At 37.0% G+C, this 23,772-nt stretch overlaps 1 pseudogene; it reads left to right on the top strand.

The window, feature by feature from the left end:
- The first annotated feature begins 10,094 nt into the window (after positions 1-10,094).
- LOC113859503 lies at positions 10,095-23,432 on the top strand (annotated as a pseudogene).
- Positions 23,433-23,772: the final 340 nt, after the last annotated feature.

Below are 23,772 nucleotides of genomic sequence, written 5' to 3'. Positions count from 1 at the left end.
TAATCTAGTAATTCTATAATTTTTAGAACTTAATGCAATATTTGATTGAATTTCACCTAAGGAATTAGGGAGGTTTAATTAGGTATTAGGATCAATGAGGCAAGGAATTATCCTTTGGTTAAAGAAATGAAATTGATTATCAATTAATTAGAATTCTTAAGAGTCCAGAACATTATTACATTGCAATAGAAAATCTGGTGAAGTGATTCCTAACTATTTTCCACATAGCATTTAATACAAAATTCGTATTTCTATTTTCCTGTATTTTTCAGATTTCTGCACTTTATTACTTTTGTTTGTTAAATGATTCAAAACACTCCAAATTCGTTTGGCTCAACTAGTTATTAATTTGTGAAGTGGTAATTGATAGACCTAATCCCTGAGGACGATACTTGGGACTCACATTGATTTCCAAATTTTATTACTTGCTACAACTACCTAGTACACTTGCTAGTTAGTTCTCCAAATTTGTGACAAGTTTTTGGCGCCGTTGCCAGGGATTATTTACTTTCAATATCATTAGTAGCAGAGAGATAGCTAGATTGAGCATTTCTTTTTGTTATTTTGCTTTCCAATTTTTCTGCATAATTTTTTTTCTCTTGCATTTTCTGAAATTTTCTGCATAATTTCTGCTTATTTTTATTTTGCATTTGTCTGCATAATTTTTTTTTGTTGATTTGTGCATGAGTTTTTTTGCATTTTTCTGCATGATTGTTTAATTTTTCTGCTTAATTCATTTTTGTTTTTGCATTTTTTTTTGGATAGATAGTGCATTTTTGTTGTTGTTTTCTACATAACTTTTATGTATTTTTTTCTTTTTGCTGTTTTTTTTGCATAATTTCATTTTGCATTTTTCTGCATAGTTGTAAATTTCATTCTGCATAAATTTCTATGTTTTCTACATGTTTTGTTTTGTAATTTTCTGCATAGTTTTAGATTTCATTTTACTTAGTTACTGATTTCATTTGAATTTTGTTTACTTTCTTTTTGTATGCAAGGAAAAACCAGAAAAATAAGTTGCTCTATTGTTTAATGGCAACCAGCATGTATAAGAATTTTCATCAAAGCCAAGTTGCAAGAACAAGAGCTTATGAAGCAAATGCTTTTGAAGCTTTAATTAATAATTTCCAAGCTGGAGTTGCCCAAACTAACCCCTTGGTGTGTGATTTTTGTAGCAAAAATGATTTGAATGGAACCTATGATGTGGCTGCACCAGCATTTCAAGAAGAAATCAATTATGGAGGAAATTTTCAAAGACCTAAATCTACCTTTTCTCCTATATATCAATATCAAGCAAACATGAGTCAGCCATATTATGATTGGAATCAACAAATTTTTGCTGCGACAACACCATTCTCCAGTCATCAATTTTCACAGCCTTGTTTTCAAGTATCATATTCTCATTTTCAAGGAGGACTGCAGCCTTTAATGATTCTTCCAAACAGAAATAATGAACTTGAAGAAACTTTGCTCCAATTCATGAAATTTACTCAATCAAGTTTCAAGAATCAAGAGGCATCCATCGAGAAGATGGAGATGCAAATAGGACAAATTTCAGAACAATTGTTAAATAGGAATAATGAGAAATTTCCTAGCAACACCATTGTGAATCCAATAGAGCAATGTCAAGCTGCTTTCACAAGGAGTGAGGTAGAAATTTCAAAAAAGCTGCTGAGTAAAAGGAAGCATTAGATAAATATGAAGAAAACAAGATTCAAGATAAGCAACAAGAGGATTGCAAGGAAGAGCAGTTGACAATTTTAAAGAAAGAAGAATCAAAGGACTGCAGCAAGACACAACATGAAAAAAAGACCAAAAAGCAGTTGTTTGAAGATGCTTGCAAGCCAATAGATAAACCTAAATGCAAAAAGCTTCCATTTCCTCAAGGACTGCAGAATTCTAAGTAGGAAAAATAGAATGATGATTCTATTCTAATAGAGATCCTTGCTGGAATTAGATAGGAAGATAATAAAGAGCATGAAAGGAAGCGTGTTGAGCATATCAAGCTGCTAGAAGTTCCTCCACTTTTATTTCATCCAGGTTCTAAACTAAATAAAGAGCTGCAAGTTGGTGAGAAAAAGGGAAAATGTTTAAAGATAGAGCAAGAGCTGTTATAATTAAAATCATCCCTAATAATCAAAGATCAATAGGTGTTAAGCTAGTGATGTTAAAAGAGCGCTTTGTGAGAGACAACTCACACTTCTTTCCCTTTAGATTTTGTTAATTTTTGGTTTTTGATTTCATTTTTCACATGATCTGAATTTCTAGTTATAGGTAATAATTTTTTTTGGAGTAAAGTGTCAACCTGTAGATGAGTTTTTTGAGTTGGAGTGCTGGAACATCCATTTTCCTCAACATAACCACATAGATACTTTAGGATTATTTCTCTGTTCCTTTCTAAATTTTTGACCTTTAAATTTTGATAGAATTTAGATTAATTTTAAATTTTGGTTACTTTTGAATTTTAGAATTCTACATGCTTCTGAATTTTTAGTATGATGAAGTAGTTAATTCTGAGTTTTCATAGAAGTAAATATGTATAATCTGAGTTTTGATTTTGCAGGTATTAATTCAAATAGATAAGAATGAGACAAAGTGATAAAATTATGTTTAAAAGGATGTTCATTAATTGAGTAATCACTTTGAGGAAGAAAAGTTAAGGCGCAAGAGTTGTTTTCTGAAGTTTGATCATTAAAGTGAACATGTTAAGTGCATAAAGTGTCCACGCACAACTGCGCGCTACTACTCTCGCCACTTGAAGTGAACACGCGAAAGGGTACCTGAAAAAAATTGAAGAAGAGGCTCTTGCGTGGCTACTTCAGGCGTTTGAAGTAGCTACGCGCATGTTTGCGTAGCTACTCTACCCGTTTGAAGTAGCTACGCACATCTGAGCAAAGCAAGGGCGCAGCTACTCTACCCATTTAAAGTAGCTACGCACATTATATTTCATTTACATGACTCCAACATGTTCACTTTGCCCATTTAAAGTTTCTACCTAGTTTGCATAGCTACTTAAAGTGCTAAGAGTGATAACGCAGAACCACAAAACCCTAAGCTCTCAAAACCCTAGCCCTAAAATTTGATTTTCCTACCTATCATTGATGATTGTGTTTTTCCTTTGTTGTGTTTAAAATATTTGTCGCAAATCCTCATCAAGATTTGTCTCTCGTGAACATTGGCTATGAATATTCATTAAACATGTTGAAGGCATTAATTGAACAAGCAATTAAAATGAGGAGTTTTGTGGTTTCAAATTAATATAAAGAGCAACAAGCAAACAAGTTTAATTAATTCAAACAATAGAAAACATCAATCCTTAGTTCATCCACAAAGATTTTATCCTCATTCCACTCAAGATTTAACATTCATCCTCTCTCCCATGAATTAGGTTAATTTAACAAGCAAAAATCAACCTTATGGTCCTAACAAAATTACGCAATTTGCTAGGCTCTAATCTCTCATCCCAAAGTTACGCAACCTTAGAATTAAACCTAGGATTAAGCAATCCCTAGTTTAGAATCTCCTTAAACGATTTAGGGTTAATTAAGCAATATCCCCCTCATTCACCATTAATTCAATTCAAGAGACAAGGAAGAAATAATTCATAAGAAGAAAGAAATTATATTATCATTAAAATCAAGGAACTCAAGAATCCGTGTGAACTTACTAAGGATTACACAAAATTTAGCCCTCCATGGAAATAGGGGTCAAAAACGCAGTTGGGAAATGCAGAAAATTCATTAACATTAATGTAAAAGCAAGAGAAATGAGAAACCAAACCCTAGGTTGGACCCTTGGCTGTCACCCAAGGTTGCCCTAAGCTCTGGAAAATGTCCTAAATTTAGTAAAGAAGATGAAAGGTTCAAAGAGTGTAAGAACTCCCTACCCTAATTTGGTAAAAATCTATTTATACTAAAGTTGGCACCCTCCAAAGTAATTGCTTTCATTCTTTCTTAGTAAACACATGCAGCATCAGTTGAGTTTTGCCTCTCTGGAGTGGTTACTATGAAAGTTCATAGTAACCACGTGCAACATTGGGACAATTTGGACTCTTTGGAGTTATCACTATGAACTTTGATAGTAACTACGCACAACACCTTCAATTCTTCATGCTCTGGAGTGATTACTATGAACTTTCATAGTAACCACGCGCAGGTTCAGTTGATTCTGGGCTGCTGTAGTTGTCACTTTAAGCTTTGAAAGTGATCACTTTGGTCCCTTTGCTGGAAGTGGCTTGCTATAGTTGTCACTATCAATCTTGAAAGTAGTTACTTTCACCTCAAATTCCTGAAAATCCAATAATTCTTCGAAATAAGCTTGGAGATTCCTGCCACATTATTCAAATGATCAAAACATGTAAAATAAACTATATAAATCAATGTAAATTAACCAAAAACTAAGAAACCTATATTATTTAGCCTAATTGGAATATTCATCTTATTTACACTATTTAAGTCTATTCTTTTCTATAAAAATTAATAAATGATGTATAAAAATTTAGTAAAATGTGGATTCATCACAACCCCAAACATAAACTTTTGCTTGTCCTCAAGCAAACCAAACTTCAAGGAGTTAAGTAAAAAGGGTTGGACTTATCCAAAAGAAATTTTTTTTTCTCAAAATTTTTTTGTTCCAATCTTTCAACTCTAATATACACTTCCTCCATTTCAAAATCATGAAGTCATTCAACAAAGAAAGCACACTCATATCAATTAATTTTATGCAAAGTCCCATACAAGTGAAACAAAAATTCAACAAGGTTCATCATACTTCACACAGTGCAAAGAAATTATCTACTCACAAGGTGGTGTTTCACTCGTCAGTGTTTCAAGCTAGGTGTTTTACCTTAATACATGCAAATTGCTCTACCTTACCATATGCTTGCCCATATTCTCAATCTCCTTTGCCTTAATATAATGATTTACATATCAAAAGGACTTGGTTGGTCACAAATAGGGATAGGTAAGGTTCAATTTGATCAAGGAGGGTCAAAAGCTCAAGTGGGTTTTCAAGATAAGGGAATCCTTTTGAGTGAGTGAATACAACAATTAGAATGAAATGCATCAAATGAGGTAGCCTAAGAGGTTCAAGCATTTTTTTCACCTTGTTTTTCATCATTTTTCATTATGTGAAGATCTCTTCAATCTCTTGGACCTTGCTTCATTTTATTTTCTTTCCTTTTTCATTCTTTCTTTTATGACTTCTTAGACTTTGGCAACCACCCTTTTTCTTTTTTTTCAAATTTAAGCAAAAAATATTTTTGATATGTATTAGTAACATGTATGATGTCCACCACCCCAAACTTGAGAGGTTGCTTGTCCTCAAGCAACTACCGTCAAAATCAACATCCCAAACTTAGTATATGCATTCACTCTTGATGTTACTCAAAAGAAATACATTCTTGATGGAAGGAAAAATGTTTTGGCAAACTAATTTTGGCAAAAGAAGGGGATGTAAGGCAATAAGGTGCAAAGGTGGACAATGGTGAATGGGTGTGTGTGTGTGTAAAGGAGGCCTCAATCATCTAGATAAGAATTGCATAATGCATATTCAACTAAGAAACAGGGCAAGTTCTAGAAGATAGATGCAAAATCACATGGGACATTCACACAGAAAGGAAATTAGGGGCTCAATTCTCTACCATGGTAAAAATGGTGATAACTACTTAACAGCATGTGAGGATAATTCACCTTGCAGGAAAAGATATTCAGCATGGCATAGAGAGAAAATTATTTACAAAAGTAGAGTGTGTTCATGAATTGAATGAAAATTGCAGTAAAAGTCTAGAATTGGAATTACAAAATTGGATTCAACGAAAAAGAAAAAGAACAAAGATATATTTTTGTATTTTGATGTATAATTGTGCAAGAAAAATGAGGTTAAGAGTATATGAAATAGAGGCAAAGAACTTCACCCCCCTTTCATGAATGATAGTGCCTCAACTCATGGGCAAAAAAAATGATGCTCCTATTGATGGAACTGAGGGCATTCTCTGCACAAAGAGACAATAAATTCAGCACCAGCAGAACAAAATAACTCAAACTTAGATAATATATATATATATATATATATATATATATATATATATAGCATAAAAGAGTTAAGTTGTTCAGAGTAGAAGCAATAAAGGAAAATTAAAGGCAAAAATAAATGGAAAAGTGTACTAATTATAGGGAAATTAGCAGAAAAAATATGTACAATGAAAAAGAAGGGTAAATAAATAACAGAAATAGAAATTTAAAGCTAAATTGCATCCTCATCAGAGCTGGAGGAGAGATCATCATCAGCTGCATCAATATCGATGTCCTCATCATCCTGCTCCTCTGCTGCTGCTGCTAGATCTGGTACTGGCTCTCCCTCCTCCTCTTCTGCTGTAGGTGTGAAAGGCGGAAGATCATTTTGAACTGCTGCTCCTTGGCTGAGAAGGTGGGGGCATAGTGGATCTGGTCAGCAGTCATCCCCACCTTCTTTCCTATGTTGAGCAACATAGTCTCTGTGAGGGTCAGAGCAGCCTTTTGACCAGCATGTATAGCATCTTGTTGCAGAGCTATTTCCTTCACCTGGTCCTTCATTTTGGAAGGGAAGCCTTTCTTTCCTGCAGCTTGGGGAGGCATCTCTAGGGCTGAGCTTTTCTTAGCTTTAAACAACTCCTTCACCATAGTTGTGGTGATGCAGGGGGCTGCTCTGATTTTCTGCTGATACTCTCCAAAGTCAACTCCAGCATCTTGGCAAAGCATAGTAATGATGGAGGGAAAACCCTTGGAGTCCTTCTTCCTAGCTAAGGTCTCCATGATGGCATTGCTAATAACATCGCCAACATGGATGGGCATCCCCATCATGATGGCATAAACTAGCTCTGCCCTCTTCATTGCCAAGGTAGATGAGTGCATGACTAGCATGAAGGAGCTAAGGATGAAGATGCTCCAGACTTTGGCAGGTGGAAGGAGGTGCTTTGTAGTCAGATTCTTGGGCTGGAGCTTCATGTCAAATTCCTAATTCTCTCCAGCCTTGCATATTGCTTGAAGGATTAGTTTGTAGTCCTTCTCTTCTAAGTAGCTGAAAGTAGTGTAGTCCATCTGTCCAGGCCTCTTTTCAGGAAGAGGAATGTTGAGGATCCTCTGGATGTTGGTAGGGTTGAAGTCTATCACCTTGCCTCTGACCATGGAGTGCTTATAGGGGAAATCATCTCCCTTAACCCTGAAGGCATTGGCATAGAACTCCTGGGTGATGTCCTTCCACCCATGCCCAACACATGTAGTGAACAAATCCTATCCCTTTTTCTGGATTTCCTGCTCAAATTGAGGATAGGTCCCTTTTTGCAGGTCAAAATTCCTGTCTTGCACAATGTGTCACCTAAGAATATTGGCTTTGAAGAAATTCTTGTGAGCCAGGGACCTAAATCTGGGTTCATGTGCAGGCTGAGGCCTAGATGAAGAAGCAATAGTTGTCTTGGCCCTGGGTGCGTTCTTTCTAGGAGTGTTTGCCATTAATCTACATATAGAAAAAGGGATAAATGAGTGATAGTGCAGAATTAACCATGTAGCAAGAATTTCACACCATTTGGAAATGAAAGAGAGAAAATGCAAGCAATTTACAGCACTGTTGTAGAAGAAAGTAGCTACTATGATGAATGAGAGTAGTTACTTTAGCAATAAAGCATGACAGAATGCAGAGGTAGTGTATGGGCATAATTTCACAGTAAATGCGCATGAATTAGAGAAAATTGAGGCAAATCAGAGTAATTCTGCATACAAAAGTAACTACTATGCTAGTTGATAGTAACTACTTTGACAGTGACAGAACAGACATTTAGGCATATGCAGAGTGGTCACTATGAATTGAACTATGCCAGTTTTTGCAATATTGAAATGATAAAAGTGGCCACTATGATTCAGTGAAGCTTAGCAGCATGAAAATAGCATGTAGACACATAACATTTGCAAGTTTAAGCAATAAATTAGGTCCAGTTGAGAAGGAAATAGTTTTCAGCCCAAAGTGATTACTATGTGTTGGCAGGTAATTACTATGACAGCAAAAATAGTTTCAAAATGAAATCCATAATTCATGTGTGTAAAATGCAGAAAAGCACATGTTATATAGTGAATTAATGGTCTGCAAAAGTGGTTCATTTGATGGTCTGGAAAATTTAAACACAGAGTGCATTTGGATCCAACAAAGAATTACTAACTTCTGAATCAAGCTGTGACATGTAAAATACAGAGAGCAACTATGCATAGGATGAATTCCACTAGATCAGCTAAGGTAAAAAGCAAGTTGATGAATCCCCATTTTATTGGATTTTTACTTGTTATTTTAATGTTTCTTAATAGAAAAAAGTAAACTTAGGGTTGTAAATAACGTAAAAATATCATTTTGGGTCAATTTATAATAGATTTCTTAATTTTAGGTTAATTTACATTGATTGACATAGATATAGTTTGTAATTTTGATCATTTGAATAATTGTGTAGGAGTTTCTAGACTTTTTCAATGGATTTTTAGCATTTGAGAAAGTTTGAGGTGAAAGTGATCACTTTGGAATCCATAGTGAACACTACAGCAAGCTTGTTTCAGAAAGGTAGACCAGAGTTATCACTATGAACCCATAGTGACAACTCCAGAAAGGCCAAAAAGTACAAGATCCTGCGCGTAGCTACTATGAAAACATAGTAGACACTCTGGAGCAGCCAAAGTTATCACTCTGATGCCAAAGTGACAACTCCAGAGAGGGCAAAAACACAGCACCTGCGTGACAGCCAGGGGTCCATTATAGGTTTTTAATTTCCAATTTCCCTTTGATTCTCATTGATTTTACATTGATGTTGCTTACGTTTCTGCATTTCCTTCTTTCATTTGTGAAGCCCATCCATATGGAGGGCTAAATTCTCTTGTAATTCCTAGTCAACTTACATGGTTTTTGAATTCTTGGGTTTAATGGCAATATTACTCTTTATTTCCTTGGATTTATTAACCCCAATCTCTGAATGAAATGAAATTTGCATGAGGGGAACATTGCTTAATGAACCCTAAATTACCCAAACAAATTTCTAATCCAAAATTGCTTAATTTTGATTAATCTTTGAGATTGCTTAATCTTAGGGATAGAGATTGGAGCCCATTAAGATGCTTAATTTTAATTGGGATGCTAAAGTTAATTTTTGCTTGTTAGATTAACTTAATTCAAGGGAAAAATAGGGGATTATTGAATCATTTAGAAGAATAGTGATAGAACTCATTGATTGACTAGGGATTACTCTTTTTAATTGATTGGATTTTACTAGTTTACATTTTGCTCTTGATTAAAATCTGGAAATTGACAAACCTCCCCCCAATTTACTTGCTTTAAAATATATGTTTACACTTGTTCGATGTATGTTTCCAACCAAAAATTCCTTGGAGCCAACCTAGGACAACTCCCTAGCATTGCATAGATTTCTTTGTATATTTGATGAGGATTAACGACAATCTTTGTGCATAACGAGTAGCAAAATCTCGTATCATCAAATTGGCGCTATTGCTGGGGAATGTTTGGTGTTAATTTTGCATTGAACTTGTTAGTTGCTCTGTTTTAGTGCTCTGTTTTCTATTTTTCTGCATTATTACTCTGTTTTTGCTGCACATTTCTGCAGAATTTATTAGCTTGTGTTGCGTTTTCTTGCAATTAGTTGTAATTTATTTTCTGTTTTTGTTGCTTAACTTCTTTGCTTCATTTTACTACACATAGACATTAGTTTTCTGCATAATTGTCATTTGATTTTCTCTGCATTTTTGCTATTTCATCTAACTTACTTCTTTTCATTCCTTATAATTAGTTTCTAGTGCATGACCAGATCGAATCCTGGAGACTTGTATCCACTTGACCCAGAGATTGATAGGACATTTCATAGTAGCATTAGAACACATAGGAATAGTTCTGAACATTTTGAGGAGTTTTCATCTCCTTCATCTATGTATTCATCACCCCATTCATTAGAATTTGAAATTGAAAAAATGGCTGACAATGAAAGAACATTAAAGGAACTGGCTGCACCAGATGTAACATATCAAACTTTATGCATACAGTATCCTGATATTGATGCTCCTTTTGTTCTAAAAACTGGACTAATACACTTGTTGCCAATATTTCATGGCCTTACAGGTGAAGATCCGCACAAGCACCTCAAGGAATTCCACATTGTTTGTTCAACCATGAGGCCACAAGGTGTGCTTGAGGAGCATGTCAAATTAAAGGCTTTTCCGTTCTCTCTGATGGATGCAACCAAGGATTGGCTTTACTATCTCCCTCTAGGATCCATTGCTAGTTGGAACAACTTGAAAAGGCTTTTCCTGGAGAAATTTTTCCCAGCGTCAAGAGCTGCGTCCATATGAAAGGAAATATGTGGGATAAGGAAACTTGAAAGAGAGACCCTCTATGAATATTGGGAAAGATTCAAGAGGTTGTGTGCTAGCTGTCCCCATCACCAGATTAGTGATTAATTGTTGATACAATGCTTTTATGAGGGACTGCACCCTATGGACCGGAGTATGATAAACGCCGCAAGTGGAGGGGTGTTGGTTGACAAAACTCCGGTTGCAGCTCGCAACCTGATTGAGAACATGGCCGCCAACTCCCAACAATTTGCAACAAGGCAAAATTCTTGTGTTACCAGAAATGTGAATGAAGTACAAGTTGTTGAATCTAGTAAGCTGGAACACAAACTTGATGAATTAGCATCCATGGTAAAGCAATTGGCTTCCATGCAAAAGAGTGTTGCTACATCTTCACCTCCTCCACCATCCATTCCAGCCATGTTGTGTGGTATTTGCTCAGCTACAGATCACTACACTGGTAGCTGCCCCACACTATAAGAGTCTGACACTCTAGAAGGTAATCCTCAGGCTTATGCTGCAAACATTTACACTAATAAATTTCCTTTTCCAAATTTGCAGCAACAACCTAATTGGGATCTATCTTCCAATAGATACAACCCAAGCTGGAGGAACCATCCAAATCTAAGATGGGGAAGCAATTCTAAACAACATAACCAGCAGCAAGGCACTCAATATCAAGCACATCATGTTGGCTCAAATAGACCCCATCAATCCCAACATCAACCACAACAAGCCCAGCACCATCATCAACCATCTTCTTCACAACCAAATGCATCCCAGAAAAATGAACCATCTTTGGAGGAACTCAAAGCAATTGACCATGAACAACATCACTTTCCAGCAGAGAACTGAGGCTAGTATCAAAACTTTGGAGAATCAAATGGGACAGTTAGCCTCTTCTCTAAACCAGATGCAATCTCAAGGCTCAGGGAACCTCCCTGCACAAACTGTTGTGAATCCCAAAAATGTGAGTGCAATCACCCTGAGGTCTGGGAAAGTGATGCAAGAGCCCACAATGCCCAAAGAGAAGGAAGACTCAAGCTGTACTCCAGCTATAGTTGGTCAAAATGGAGAGGAAATGACTCAAGAACAACTAGAACCTACTTCTACCCAACCAAAGGTAGCAAAAAATGTTGAAAGGCCAATTCCTCTACCATTCCCTCAGAGAGTTATTCAGCTAAGTAAAAAGATTAAAGAGGCTGAGAAAGAGATTTTTGAGACCTTCAGGAAGGTAGAGGTGAACATACCTCTACTAGATGCAATCAAGCAAATACCCAAGTACGCCAAGTTCTTGAAAGATTTATGCACCCATAGGAGGTGTCTTAAGGGTAATGAGAAGGTAAATATGGGTAGGAATGTGTCTGTACTTTTTGAAAAACAAAGGTCCACAATGCCTGAGAAATGTAAGGACCCAGGAATGTTCACTATCCCATGCATTGTTGGTAATAATAGGATTGAGAATGCTATGCTAGATTTAGGAGCATCTATAAATGTCATGCCTTTGTCCATTTTTACTTCATTGTCTCTTGGCCCTCTACAGCCTATAGGTGTGGTTATTCAGTTAGCCAATAGAAGCATAACAAACCCAGCTGGGATTGTTGAAGATGTACTAGTCAGGGTGAATGATCTCATCTTCCCAGCTGACTTTTACATTTTGGACATGCAAGAGGGAGAGTCAATGAGGAGTGCTGCACCAATCATATTGGGAAGACCGTTCTTGAAGACCGCAAGAACGAAAATTGATGTGCATGCCGGGCACTTACCATGGAGTTTGGGGACAACATTGTGCGCTTCAACATACTTGATGCTATGAAGCATCCATCTGAAGAACATTCTGTCTTCCAAATTGATTTATTTGATGATTTGATAGATGAACAATTTTCTGAATTTTTAGAAACAAATTTTTCTTTTGATTTTACTGAATGTATTGATACTTCTATTTGTCAATATTGTAATAATTCTTCTATGTGTGACTCTTGTATTTCTGACTTTTTGAATGTGAATTCTGCAAATTCTAATATTGAAGAGATTGACAAATTGATAGGGGAAGAATGTGATGTTTTGAAATCAGCAAGTACAATTGAATCTAACCCCTTTGATTTGAATGTTACAGAGATTTCTTCTACTGAGAGTGCTAAACCACTTCCCTCTGTGGAGCAACCTCCAGCACTGGAACTTAAACCTTGACCAGAAAATGTGAAATATGCCTATCTAGAGGCAAATGAGAAGCTTCCAGTGATAATCTCCACCAAACTGAATGTAGAACAAGAGGAGAAACTCCTAGAAGTGATTAAGAGGCACAAGAAAGCTATAGGCTGGACCCTTGCTGATATCCCTAGAATCAGCCCCTCTCTTTGTATGTACAGAATATTATTGGAGGAGGGTGCTAAGCCAGTGAGGCAGCCTCAGAGGAGAGTGAATCCCATTATTCTAGACGTGGTGAAGAAGGAAGTCACCAAGTTGTTGCAAGCTGGGATTATCTACCCTATATCAGACAGCACTTGGGTCAGCCCGATCCAAGTGGTACCAAAGAAATCTGGACTCACTGTGGTGAAGAATGAAAAAGATGAGTTGATACCCACCAGAGTCCAGAATAGTTGGAGAGTCTGCATAGACTACAGAAGGCTTAACAAAGCAACTCGAAAGGATCACTTCCCATTACCTTTCATTGATCAAATGTTGGAAAGGTTGGCTGGTAAGTCTCATTATTGTTTTCTTGATGGTTTTTCCGGTTATTTCCAAATTTGCATTGCACCTGAAGACCAGGAAAAAACCACTTTTACATGTCCTTTTAGCACTTTTGCCTATAGGAGAATGCCTTTTGGCTTATACAATGCCCCAGGAACATTTCAAAGATGTATGTTAAGCATTTTTTCTGATTTAGTGGAGCATTGTATAGAAGTTTTTATGGATGATTTTACTGTGTATGGCCCATCTTTCTCTGCATGTTTGAATAATTTGGAAAAAGTATTGAAAAGATGCATTGATACTAACCTTGTGCTGAACTTTGAAAAATGCCATTTCATGCTAGAGCAAGGTGTAGTGTTAGGCCATATCATATCTGAAAAGGGAGTTGAAGTAGATCCTGCAAAACTTGATGTTATTGCACAATTGTCTTACCCCTCTTGCATTCGAGAGGTTCATGCTTTCCTTAGCCATGCAGGGTTCTACAGGAGATTCATTAAGAACTTCTCCAAAATAGCCATTACCCTGTCCAAGCTTTTGCAAAAGAAGGCTGAGTTCAACTTTGATGAAAAGTGCAAAGAAGCATTTAATATGCTTAAGGAAGCCTTGACCACCACACCCATCATCCAACCTCCAGATTGGACCACACCATTTGAATTAATGTGTGATGCATCCAATTTTACAGTGGGGGCCGCATTGACACAGCGGGTTGGTAAGTTTCCTCATATCATTTATTATGCTTCTAGAACTTTGGATTCAACACAATGTAATTATACCACAACTGAAAAAGAATTATTGGCCATAGTTTTTGCACTGGACAAGTTTAGATCATATCTGTTAGGGTCAAAAGTTGTGGTTTTTACTGATCATTCTGCCTTGAAGTATTTGCTGAAAAAGATAGATTCTAAGCCCAGACTTATAAGATGGATGCTCTTACTTCAAGAATTTGATTTGGAGATCAAGGATAGAAGTGGAACTCAGAATTTGGTAGCCGACCACCAGAGCAGGATAGAGGGAGTTCTAGACCCTATTCCAATTTTAGATGATTTTCCTGATGAACAACTCTTGGAGTTGTATGCTTCACAGGCACCCTGGTATGCTGATATTGTTAACTTTCTTGCTGCAGGAGTTTTTCCAGCAGGTGCACCAAAGGCTAAAAAGGATAGGATAAGGAGTGATGCCAAACATTACGTTTGGGATGACCCTTATTTATAGAAATTCCGCAGTGACCAAGTCATCAGAAGATGTGTGCCTGATGAAGAAATTCCATCCATACTGCAGTTCTGTCACGCCTCAGCTGTAGGAGGTCATCAAGGGCCTCAGAGGACAGCAAGAAAGGTGCTGGATGCAGGGCTGTATTGGCCATCTATTTTTAAAGACTCATGGCAAGCATATTCTACCTGTGAGAGATGCCAAAGAGCGGGAGGAGTAATTACATGGAGACAAGAGATGCCTCAATAGCCCATTCTCTATTGTGACATCTTTGATGTCTGGGGTATTGATTTTATGGGGCCATTCCCCTCCTCTTTTGGTTTATATACTCCTTGCTGTTGATTATGTCTCAAAATGGGTGGAAGCTAAAGCCACCAGAACTAATGATGCTAGAGTTGTTGCAGAGTTTGTTCGTAGCAACTTATTTTGTAGGTTTGGAATTCCTAGGGCCATCATTAGTGATCAAGGAAGTCATTTTTGTAATAGGACTATGGAAGTCTTGTTGAAGAAATATGGAGTTGTACACAAAGTTTCCACTGCCTCCCACCCACAGACAAATGGGCAGGCCGAGCTCTCTAATAGAGAAATCAAGAAAATACTTGAGAGAGTAGTGTAGCCCCACAGAAAGGACTGCAATCGCAGGCTTGATGATGCCTTGTGGGCACATAGAACAACATGCAAGACACCCTTGGGAATGTCACCATACAAGGGTGGTCTATGGAAAAGCCTACCATCTGCCAGTTGAGGTGGAACACAAAGCTTATTGGGCAGTAAAGGCTTGTAATATCCATTATGATTCAGCTGGAGAGCAGAGGAAATTACAGCTGCAAGAGTTGGAGGAGCTATGTCTTGAGGCCTATGAGAACTCCAGAATTTATAAGGAAAAGACCAAACAATACCATGATAAGAAGATTTCAAGCAAAGAGTTCTATGTTGGTCAAAAGGTTCTCTTGTTTAATTCTCGTCTTAAACTCATGCCTGGAAAGCTCAAATCAAGGTGGCTTGGACCTTTCACTGTTACAAAGGTATTTTCCCATGGTGCAGTGGAGATCATAAGTGACTCCACTAGCAAAAGTTTTATGGTGAATGGGCACCGCTTGAAGCCATTCTTGCAAAACTCAGCTACCTTGGAAGAAGTTGAAGAGATTAACTTGATATCACCATGCACCAACCCCCATTCCATCCCTTGGCTCCCATAAATAATTTCATACGTCAAGCTAGTGACGTTAAAGAAGCGCTGTGTGAGAGGCAACTCACAAGTTGATTAAGAATTTTTTGTATTTAGTTTTATTTTTATTTTTATTCTTTATGGTTCTTTTCATCCAATAAGCATTTTTTTTTAGCTGTGAATTGAGATGCATTAAACATGATTTTATTACATATTCTTCATTTTTGTTACAGTGGACAGTTTTAAATTTTGAATCTGATTCATGCAGAGACCATAGGAAGTCCCTATGCACCAAGACCTATCCAAGGTGTCCACTTCCATTTCATAGTAGTCACTTTCATGCTAAGGTAAGTGAATTCACTCTGTAGTTTTCACTTTCAGCCTATAGTGATCACTTTGAAGAGGTTTTTGGGTCATAGGTTTGCGCGTCATCACTCCCAGTTCATAGTGAACACACGCAGATGACTGGAATATAGAAGGCTCTCTGTAGTTATCACTTTGGTTCCATAGTGATAACTAGAGAGGCACCTCCTGGACTAACGTTGATGCACGTAGTTACTCCCATCTCATAATAACTATGCGTAAGCCACTTCACCAAAAGCCTTATCTGTAGTTATCACTTTCATACCATAGTGATTATGCGTACCACTTCACTTGCTAAATACAAATGCGCGTGTTCACTATGGTTTGAAAGTGATAACGCCAGAAACCTATATAAACTGAAAGTGTTCACTCTCTCACCCACTCCCACTAAACCTCTGAGCACTCTTACCCCCGCTTCCAATCTTTCTGCAAATTCCCTCCCCCTTTGCATTGGTTTGTGCTAAGACTCACCCAGTCATATAATTTTGCACCTCTCTTAGGCTCCTATCCAGTTAATTCTTCAAATTTCCCTTCTTTCTACATTAGGGTTCTTCATTCAATAATTTGGGGTTTTTAAATTCTAGGTTTTTGAATTGAAATTGCTTAGGAAAACATGATATTCTAGGTTTGTTTGCATGATTCGAATGAATAGAGACTGTTAATTTGATTAAATTTTCTGCCTCTATCTGATTAACCCTTAAAGTGCCCACTGTGTTTGGGATTTTAAACTGGAGCATCATAAATTGTTATTTCTGCATAAATTCTGTTGGTTGAGGTGTCAATAGCTTGATTAAAATGGACAAGGGGTGTGTAGTGGGTGAATTTTTGCAGTTTCTCTCATTGTCAAACCCCAAAGTGCTCACTGTTGTTTTGACAATTTTAATTTGGGGCTTCGAAAAATTGAGGTTAATAAATCCCAACTACAATGTGGAATGTAATTGTCTGTTTGGAAGTGATTACAGAAGTTAATTGGTTAATTTGTTGCATACTGCATTGTTCAACCCTAGGGTAGTCACCCCAAGAGTGCTTACTTTGCATGTTTTAATTGGCAATTCCTGGACTTAAACTGATAATGCACAATTGTCATTATAGGATGCTTCTCTGTTTGTAGGATGCTGGAGCATTTAATTTGGTTATTTCGTCGAATTTAGAATTGTTGGACCTTAGGATAACCACTCCTACCTGCAAAAATGCTTGAAGTTGAACATTCTACTATGTTGGTGCTTGTGTATAATGCTTAATGTGTGTTGTAACTGTTAAATTTATGGCTAAGTACACAACCCTCTTTTGTGGCTCTGGTTAATCTGGTCCTGAATATGTCCCCATAGTGTTTCCTAGAATCTGCAAAAATGACTATTTGATCTGAAAATCAGAATGGCATTTGGGGATATTATCATTGCTGCCCTTCCACTGAACACACTCCATTGGCCCTGTGCACTTCTTTAATGTGTTGGAAATCTGCATATAATGCATCATACATCACTTTCACCTTGCTGTCCAATTGTATTCATAGTGAAGAATTCCTTTGAACTTTAATCCAATTGCTTCATCTTCCTGATTGGTTTTTGAATTCTGTGCATCATAACTGACCATACATTTTGCACTTCTCTGTACTGAACCCATACTGAAATTCAAAATGTTGTTGAGTGCAATTGGAGTTGCATCTGTCCTTTTGTTGTGATAATTTCTGAATCTCCCTAACTGCAACCGTGCATTATTCTTTGTAAATGCTCTCTGCAAATCAAAATTGAACATCCTTGTTATTTATCTGCATAGTTATTGACATTTTGCTGCCATACAGAATGGTCTGTTACCACTTGTTTGCTTCATGTACTCTTAATTTCAGTTTGCTGCATCATTGCCTATGTCCAATTTGGTTGTCTTAATGCTGTTTTGCCTGAACCATAATGTGATCACCTTGCATTGTATCCTATTCCTGATGTTCTGGTTTACTGTCTCAGTTAGTTGAATATTATTTTGTTTGATATATATCGTTGCTGCAGAATATCTTACACAGATTTCCTTTTTCTCTGCAGCAAAAATGGTCAACACACCAAGGAAGAGCACTCCAAGGTCCAAGAGGGCCAAAACAGCTGGTGCCTTTTCCTTTACACCTCCTCCTAACCATGACCCGAGGTTTAGGTCCTTGGAACATGAAGAATATTTTAAAACAAATATCCTGAGAAGGAAGCTGGTACAGGACTGTAACTTTGAGATTCAAGAAGGCACCTATCCCCAATTTGAGGAGGAGATTCAGAGAAGAGGATGGGACCTTTTTACAACCTATGCTGGAACTGGGTGGAAGGAAATCACCCAAGAGTTCTTCGCCAACGTAATGAGGATTAAAAGCGACACTCTCCCTCCCAAACACAGCATGGTGAGGGGAAAATTGATCAACTTCACCCCTTCCAACATCCAATGAGTTCTGAATATACCAACTGTGCATAAGTCAGCTGGCCAACTGGGCTTTACAACCTTCAGCATCCAAGAGGATAAGGACTACAAGCCTATCCTTGAAACTGTTTGCAAAGAAGGTGAGAATTGGGAGTTTGCTGCAAGATGCAACCTAAGAACTTGACCACCAAGCACCTCATCCCTGCAGCAAAAATCTGGAGTGTCTTCATCCTCAGTTCTTTCATGCCGGTCCTCCACTCCTCTACCTTAGCAATGAAGCGAGCAGAGCTTATTTATGCCATTCTGACAGGAATGCCCATCCATGTGGGTGAGGTAATCAGCAGTGCCATTATGAACATCTTGAGCAGAAGCAGAGATTCCATGGGTTTCCCATCCATCATCATCATGTTGTGCCAAGACGTTGGGGTAGATTTTGGGGAATACCTGCAGAAGATTAGAGCAGCTCCTCCTATTACTACTGCAATGGTGAAGGATTTCTTCAAACCCAGAAAGAATGCTAACCCAGGACTATCTCTACCAGTTTATTACAGGAGGGATACTCCAATGAAGATGAGGGAGTAGATGAAGCAGCTTGCTTTGAGGCAGGATTCCATTCATGCTGGGTAGAAGGCCCTTATGACTCTGATGGACACTATGCTGCTGAATATAGGGAAAAAGCTGGGGATGACTACCACACAGCTTTATGAAGCTCTTACTTTCAGTGCCCCTTACCTGCGAGCAGCAGTCCAGAGTGACCTTCCACCCTTTCCTCCAGCTGCCCCTACTAGATCTGAAGCCGATGACAACAGCTCCAATACCTCAGATGACGACCTTCCAGCAGTAGCAGCAGCAGAAGATGATGATGATGATTCTTCCTTTTCCAGCTCCAATGAAGATGTTATCTAGTCTTAGTTTTTTTCTTTTTCACTGCACTCACTTTTCACTTACTTTCTGCTATTTCCCTGTATTTACTGCTAACCATCAATTCCTTGTAAATATCGTACATTTTAGTTTCCACCTTTACTACTTTATTTTCTTATTGTTCCTCTTAATCTGAACATCTCCAACATTTTCTTTTATATATATCTATTCTATTTTCTGGCTTTATATTTGCTCCCTATACTGAATTCTATGAATATTTGTGCAGAAAGTGCCCTCAGTTCCATCAAGAGGAGCATGAATTTGACCCCTGAGTTGTGATTCTACTTTCTATGAAAGGGGGGTGATCTCTTTATCTCTATTTCCATTGTTCTTAGTCTAATTTTCTTGCACAGTGTTAAATGAAAATACAAAAATATTTTCCTTATCTCTTTTTTAATATAGTCCAGTTTTGTAATTCCATAGTTATATTTTGATTGCACTTCCCATTCCACTCATGATCATCCTCTGTTTTTGAATATTTTTGTTCCTACCATGCTACGCATATTTTCTTGTAAGGTGAATTGTAATCACATATTGTTAAGTAATTATCACCTTTCACAATGGTAGAGAATTGAGCCTTTAAATTCCTTTCTGTGTGCAATTTACATGTATATTTGCATTCATCTTCTAGAACTTGCCCTGCTTCTTAATTGAATATGCATTATGCAATCTTCCATCTAGCTGATTGAGGCCATCTTTGCACGCACCCACCAACCCTTCAACACCTTTACACCTAACTTCCCTTGTTTTACATTCCTTCTTTTGCCAAACTTAATTTGCAAAAACATCTTCCTTCCCTTAATAGAGGTATTTCTTTTGAGTTGCATCAAGAGTGAATGCAATAAATTAAGTTTGGGGTGCTGATTATGATTGTAATTGCTTGAGGACAAGCAAGCTCTCAAGTTTGGGGTGGTGAGGATTTTACATGTCAATATTACATGTCAAAAAATAAATAAATAAATAAATAAAATTTGCTTGAATTTGAAGATGAGAATGATTTTCCAGACACATAACATTTACAAGTTCAAGCAACAAATTAGGTCCAGTTGAGAAGGAAATAGTTTTTAGCCCAAAGTGATTACTATGTGTTGGCAGGTAATTACTATGACAGCAAAAACAGTTTCAAAATGAAATCCATAATTCATGTGTGTAAAATGCAGAAAAGCACATGTTATATAGTGAATTAATGGTCTGCAAAAGAGGTTCATTTGATGGTCTAGAAAATTTAAACACAGAGTGCATTTGGATCCAACAAAGAATTACCAACTTATGAATCAAGCTGTGACATGTAAAATACAGAGAGCAGCTATGCATAGGATGAATTCCACTAGATCAGCTAAGGTAAAAAGCATGTTGATGAATCCCCATTTTATTGGATTTTTACTTGTTATTTTAATGTTTCTTAATAGAAAAAAGTAAACTTAGGGTTGTAAATAACATAAAAATATCATTTTGGTCAATTTATAATAGATTTCTTAATTTTAGGTTAATTTACATTGATTTACATAGATATAGTTTGTAATTTTGATCATTTGAATAATTGTGCAGGAGTTTCTAGACTTTTCCATGGATTTTTAGCATTTGAGAAAGTTTGAGGTGAAAGTGATCACTTTGGAATCCATAGTGAACACTACAGCAAGCTTGTTTCAGAAAGGTAGACCAGAGTGATCATTATGAACCCATAGTGACAACTCCAGAAAGGCCAAAAAGTACAAGATCCTGCGCGTAGCTACTATGGAACCATAGTAGACACTCTGGAGCAGCCAAAGTTATCACTCTGATGCCAAAGTGACAACTCCAGAGAGGGCAAAAACATAGGACCTGCGCGTAAACACTATGAAGCCAAAGTGATAACTCCAGAGAGGCTAAAATCACAGACCTTGCGCGTTATCACTATGAAACCATAGTTGTCACTTTGGGCGAAAATTTCTGCACTATAAATAGAATTTGAGAAATTAGGGTACGGGGGCTTTTACGTTTCCTTAGATTCTTTTGCCACTTTTGGAGCATTTTGCAGAGCTTAGGATCTTTGGGTGACAGCCAGGGGTCCATTATAGGTTTTCAATTTCCAATTTCCCTTTGATTCTCATTGATTTTACATTGATGTTGCTTACGTTTCTGCATTTCCTTCTTTCATTTGTGAAGCCCATCCATATGGAGGGCTAAATTCTCTTGTAATTCCTAGTCAACTTACATGGTTTTTGAATTCTTGGGTTTAATGGCAATATTACTCTTTATTTCCTTGGATTTATTAACCCCAATCTCTGAATGAAATGAAATTTGCATGAGGGGAACATTGCTTAATGAACCCTAAATTACCCAAACGAAATTCTAATCCAAAATTGCTTAATTTTGATTAATCTTTGAGATTGCTTAATCTTAGGGATAGAGATTGGAGCCCATTAAGATGCTTAATTTTAATTGGGATGCTAAAGTTAATTTTCGCTTGTTAGATTAACTTAATTCAAGTAAAAAAATAGGGGATTATTTAATCATTTAGAAGAATAGTGATAGAACTCATTGATTGACTAGGGATTACTCTTTTTAATTAATTGAATTTTACTAGTTTACATTTTGCTCTTGATTAAAATTTGGAAATTGACAAACCTCCCCCCAATTTACTTGCTTTAAAATATATGTTTACACTTGTTTGATGTATGTTCCCAACCAAAAATTCCTTGGAGCCAACCTAGGACAACACCCTAGTATTGCATACATTTCTTTGCATATTTGATGAGGATTAACGACAATCTTTGTGCATAACGAGTAGCAAAATCTCGTATCATCAAATTGGCGCTATTGTCGGGGAATGTTTGGTGTTAATTTTGCATTGAACTTGTTAGTTGCTCTGTTTTCTATTTTTCTGCATTATTACTCTGTTTTTGCTGCACATTTCTGCAGAATTTGTTAGCTTGTGTTGCGTTTTCTTGCAATTAGTTGTAATTTCTTTTCTGTTTTTGTTGCTTAACTTGTTTGCTCCATTTTACTACACATAGACATTAGTTTTCTGCATAATTGTCATCTGATTTTCTCTGCATTTTTGCTATTTCATCTAGCTTACTTCTTTTCATTCCTTATAATTAGTTTCTAGTGCATGACCAGATCGAATCCTGGAGACTTGTATCCACTTGACCCAAAGATTGATAGGACATTTCATAGTAGCATTAGAACACATAAGAATAGTTCTGAACATTTTGAGGAGTTTTCATCTCCTTCATCTATCTATTCATCACCTCATTCATTAGAATTTGAAATTGAAAAAATGGCTGACAATGAAAGAACATTAAAGGAAATGGCTGCACCGGATGTAACATATCAAACTTTATGCATATAGTATCCTGATATTATGCACCCATAGGAAGGTAGAGGTGAACATACCTCTACTAGATGCAATCAAGCAAATACCCAAGTACGCCAAGTTCTTGAAAGATTTATGCACCCATAGGAGGCGTCTTAAGGGTAATGAGAAGGTAAATATGGGTAGGAATGTGTCTGCACTTTTTGAAAAACAAAGGTCCACAATGCCTGAGAAATGTAAGGACCCAGGAATGTTCACTATCCCATGCATTATTGGTAATAATAGGATTGAGAATGCTATGCTAGATTTAGGAGCATCTATAAATGTCATGCCTTTGTCCATTTTTACTTCACTGTCTCTTGGTCCTCTATAGCCTATAGGTGTGGTTATTCAGTTAGCCAATAGAAGCATAACAAACCCAGCTGGGATTGTTGAAGATGTACTAGTCAGGGTGAATGATCTCATCTTCCCAGCCGACTTTTACATTTTGGACATGCAAGAGGGAGAGTCAATGAGGAGTGCTGCACCAATCATATTGGGAAGACCGTTCTTGAAGACCGCAAGAACGAAAATTGATGTGCATGCCGAGACACTTACCATGAAGTTTGGGGACAGCATTGTGCGCTTCAACATACTTGATGCTATGAAGCATCCATCTGAAGAACATTCTGTCTTCCAAATTGATTTATTTAATGATTTGATAGATGAACAATTTTCTGAATTTTTAGAAACAAATTTTTCTTTTGATTTTACTGAATGTATTGATAGTTCTATTTGTCAATATTGTAATAATTCTTCTATGTGTGACTCTTGTGTTTCTGACTTTTTGAATGTGAATTCTGCAAATTCTAATATTGAAGAGATTGACAAATTGATAGGGGAAGAATGTGATGTTTTGAAATTAGCAAGTACGATTGAATCTAACCCCTTTGATTTGAATGTTATAGAGATTTCTTCTACTGAGAGTGCTAAACCACTTCCCTCTGTGGAGCAACCTCCAGCACTGGAACTTAAACCTTGACCAGAAAATGTGAAATATGCCTATCTAGAGGCAAATGAGAAGCTTCCAGTGATAATCTCCACCAAACTGAATGTAGAACAAGAGGAGAAACTCCTAGAAGTGATTAAGAGGCACAAGAAAGCTATAGGCGGGACCCTTGCTGATATCCCTGGAATCAGCCCCTCTCTTTGTATGCACAGAATATTATTGGAGGAGGGTGCTATATAACGACCCAAAATACTAACATAGTCAAATATGTCTTTGATACTTTATTTTCAGAAAACACCAAAATCTGAGACTTTTTTTTTTTTTTTGTAAAGAGAGTTAACGTGCACAAATTATTGCATTCGACATTCCCTTT

Source organism: Abrus precatorius, unplaced genomic scaffold (genome assembly GCF_003935025.1).
Source record: "Abrus precatorius isolate BTA unplaced genomic scaffold, Abrus_2018 Scaffold2, whole genome shotgun sequence".
Taxonomy (NCBI): Eukaryota; Viridiplantae; Streptophyta; class Magnoliopsida; order Fabales; family Fabaceae; genus Abrus; species Abrus precatorius.
This window is presented reverse-complemented; position numbering and strand designations above follow the sequence as displayed.